This window comes from Cottoperca gobio, chromosome 23 (genome assembly GCF_900634415.1).
Source record: "Cottoperca gobio chromosome 23, fCotGob3.1, whole genome shotgun sequence".
NCBI lineage: Eukaryota > Metazoa > Chordata > Actinopteri > Perciformes > Bovichtidae > Cottoperca > Cottoperca gobio.
This window is the reverse complement of record NC_041377.1, coordinates 9,345,039-9,349,136: the sequence shown is the minus strand read 5'-3', so window position 1 is coordinate 9,349,136 and position 4,098 is coordinate 9,345,039. Positions and strand designations below refer to the sequence as shown.

At 43.0% G+C, this 4,098-nt stretch overlaps 1 long non-coding RNA gene across 1 annotated transcript; it reads right to left on the bottom strand.

Annotated features, from left to right (window-relative positions):
* Positions 1 to 870: 870 nt before the first annotated feature.
* Positions 871 to 3,498, bottom strand: LOC115028599 (uncharacterized). Its single transcript, XR_003834580.1, has 3 exons — positions 3,424 to 3,498; positions 3,187 to 3,240; positions 871 to 897 (listed from the first exon to the last, which is right to left on the bottom strand). It is a non-coding gene; the product is annotated as an uncharacterized LOC115028599 (long non-coding RNA).
* Between the last annotated feature and the right edge of the window lie 600 nt (positions 3,499 to 4,098).

Sequence of the window (4,098 nt, the reverse complement as noted above, 5' to 3'; positions counted from 1 at the left end):
TTATACTCAAATGTAAGTTAGTTCCCCTTTAAAGTCAGGATAGTTTGTCAGATCCAGAGTCAGACACGATAAGATAGAATGAATGGAATGAACATTTACTCTAAAGGGCGAGTTCGGCCTTTTGGGTTTCAGGAGAGGACAAGTTGTGAATTTAATCATTTCATTTCATATTATCTTTCATCTCTGTCAAATTGTTTTTCTTCTGCTGAAAGTAATTAGTAAAAAGTGTCACGTGTTTGTCAGTTTGAGTGTCTCTAGATTCACTTTGCATTACTTGCAGCCAGACATCACATAAATCATTGCAATCCCAAACCGCCACGCTGCTAGCATCACAAAACATATGAACAATAAGTTGGGCATCATGTTGTGCAATGCAATAAACATCATGAGCAGAATATGTAGAGCGCAGAAGTGAGCAGCTCCTGCTGGATCTACAGATGGATGTATCCTGAGTAACCAGGCAGCGACTGTGTGTGCCTGCATGTGAGCCTGCAGTGAGTTAGCCAACAAAAGAGCAAGTCAGGCATATTAAGAGCATTTGTTTTGAAGCAATTAGGAAATCAATTAGAATTTGCAGTGGACTGGGATTGGAGACCTTTGGTCATATTAACTCGTCTCCTCTAAATGTTATCTGAAATGTCACAGCCCTGCCGCAGCAGATGTCTCCGTCAGAGCGTCTCACCATCACATCGTTCATGGAGGTTCACAAGAGCTATCAAGTTTTAAGTGTATAAATAGTTTCGCTTTGTTTGCACACAGGAACAGTGACCTGATAGGGAGAGGAGGGGAAACACACACCAGATACTTACTGCAAACGCATTCAAGCTGAAAATTAAAGTTTCACCATCCCTCTGCATTATTGACAGACGAAGGACGCTCTGCAGCTTCTGTAGACAACTAAGGAACAAATAGAGAATCACGTGTTGACAGCAGGTAGAAAAGATGTAATGACTTCGAGCAGGAACCTCACTCAACCTTTAATTATGTTCATTTAATTCTTTAGTATTTAGTTTTAAGAAAGTCCATCGGACGTGGCAGCCCACCCTGGAAGGTGCACCCCCAATCTCCCCCCCCTCCCCCCTTTGGTGTGCAGCACAAACTTGCATTAACGTCATTAATTTCACACGAGCACTTCATGCAGCTCCATTCTGCAGCTCCACCTGTCACACGTACAACTAACCTGAAAGTTGTTTTACATGCACTACAAGATGTTTGTTCACCCTCGTGTCCAACTCTAATGAACTAAATGCCTGAACTTGTGTTACAGAAAACACTTTTTGCAAATAAATACTCTGGAAATAATGCTGCACTCATTTATCTTATACATTTAAACTAGTACTGATTATTACAATTCATGCATTTCAACAAACTTAGTCATAGATCACATTTTTATTCATTGTAGTTTCCATGTTTTACACGATTCTTTCATTGGACCTCGTCCATCCGTACACGGGTATTTCTGTAAACTCCTTCGTTCTCAAAAAGACCTGCAGCATTCTGCCTCCTCTATTCCTCACGTAGAGCAAGAGTAACTCCACATGTATGTGTAAACATGTAAAGAGAACCTGTTAGACGGTAATGTCCATGTCTGCTGTTCATGGATGTATTTATGCCTCCACTGGACGACATGTCGCCTCATTGTGACGCCCAGAAACTTCAGCCTGGCTGGAGTTTTACAAAAGCTTAATTTTCAAGGATCTTAGGGGACGATTCCTCCTCGTCAGTTTGGACGAAAGGCCAAAACTGATAGAAAGTGTAAAGTTTGAGATAATACTGCGTGTCAGTGTTTGAGATAATGCTTCTGACACGAGGGGGACTTCAGATGGTTGTTGCTCGTCTTCCATTATGATAAAACTAGCAACTGTTGAGTCTGACGCTGGTTTTTGTTTCTTGTGCTACGTCTGTTGGAGCACACCATCACCAGGCTGATGTTGTGCAGTCTGAACTCACCATTGTGCCACCACAACTGTCACTGGACAGGACTGCACGCTGATGTAGAGGAGAGCGCTGTCTAACATGTCACTGTAAACTCTCCCATAGGTGTTCAGCTCTGTGGGGATGAAACCATTCAGTTGTTTGGTCATTTATTAATTTCCTCCTCTAATCTATCAGCAGGACCTTCTGTAAAAACCACCCTGTAGGTACAGAATATTAAAATATATATTTATATTTATATATATATATATGGTGCAGGAACGCATCGACACAGACACAGAGCCTCCTGTCTGCACAGCGACTCTTCCTAATGGGCCGTTTAATGACACCATCAAATGCAAACAGCACCTGAGCGCCGAGATGACATCACACTTGATCTCTGTGAGAAGCAGCATGTCAAACCAGCTGCATCAAGTACTGACAACCATGAAGTACAATCACGTACTTGAGTGTGTGTGTGTGTGTGTGTGTGTGTGTGTGTGTGTGTGTGTGTGTGTGTGTGTGTGTGTGTGTGTGTGTGTGTGTGTGTGTGTGTGTGTTGTTTATCATTTGTAATATTTAGCAGTGCCAATTCTTGGTACAGTAATCCACCATCTGCTCACAATCTGCTCACACACTCAGCCGTCTGATTTTCTTACCTTCATCTTCATTTAGTTTTCAAACATTAGAAAACCAAATAAACTAAAAGTTCAATTTAAATTTGAAAACATCCTTTTGTATTATTTATTAGAACAGAGGCAGCTCTGCATTAAAGAGTCTGTGACACAACTCTCTCACATGTAATAACCAAAACAGAAAGCCTTTAAGGACCTTTAAGGTCAAAGGTCATGGCTGCACCAACAGGTCTGTGGTCATAGTTCTGTTTCAGGGGTTTCTCTCTGTAGACTGAACTGAGGACGAGGCTGATAAAGTGCAGACATGTTACTCCACTTCTTCACAGAAGCTGTAAGTAGAGACGGACGACTGAGATGCCAAATTTAAATATTAATGGCAGATTTCACTTCCTTTAACCTTTTCCTGGAAGACGCGCCACGTTTATCCCCTTCTCTCCTCTTCACCTGGTAAGTGTTTTGATCATTAAGGGTGATGGCACAGAAGGAGGTGATATGGGGGGAGTTTGATCTGATTGAACTTTGACCTGTGATTGTCTCTCCAATGCTCAATGCTTTTATTTGATAAGTGAACGGAGGAATAATACAAGCATCAGAGAAGAAGGGATGCTGTTCGTTAGCATGCTGAGCCATTACACACCTTTAAAACTCAGGAACTTGTCTCCAGTATTTGTCCTCTCGTACTCAGCTGGAGCTGCAGCAACAACAAGAAGCAGAAAAGCCAGGTGATGTTTTACCTGTACCCTCCACTGCTCTGCCTTACTGCAAACAGTGACAAGGCTGTGACAGGTGTAATCCACCGGATCGCTGCCTGCCACCACAGATGGGAATTTCAGTTTGATCTGCCAGATGGGATGTTTGTCACAAACTGTAATACTTAAGAGTGATGCAGCAGGAGAGGAGCTCTATCACTGCTAGTTGTCCAGGTGTGTGTACAGCTGCACTCGTATTCTTTCTGTTCGATGAAGGGAGGATCGTCACTCAGGGGACAACAGGATAAGTTAGCCCAAAATGTCTCGTCTCACACGTACACACACCCGGCAGTGGAGTTGCAAGGATCGGTGGTGACATCTGGGTATCCTGTGAGCACACACACAGTTAATGAGAGGAAAAATAGATGGAGCTTGGCAGGGGAGAGAAAGAAAGAGGGAGAGGCAACTGGCAGCCGCCTGCCGTCCCAGGCTTACACAAGAGGCTTGATAAATACTTAACTAGCCTGTAGCACATGGCACACACCCTGTTGCATAACAAGCAGTGAATCCGGCTCTGGAGGCTGACTGTGGGGTGAGGGTCAGAGGGAGGAAGAGGTGACAGCCAAACAGTCAAAACCAATGTTGAATTAGATGCTCCTTCCTTCCAAACCTCCCGAAGACAATTAAGAGAGGAAATTAAAAATCTCAGCACATAAACATATTGTTTCTAATGTATTTTCAAAAACATCATGTATGGGAGGCAGCTGCCATTGCATCCCATAATACATGAGTTAGAGTGGACGCCCCTAATGAATAAACTCTCTGAAGATGCTAATAACTTCTCTGTAACTGCGTGTTAG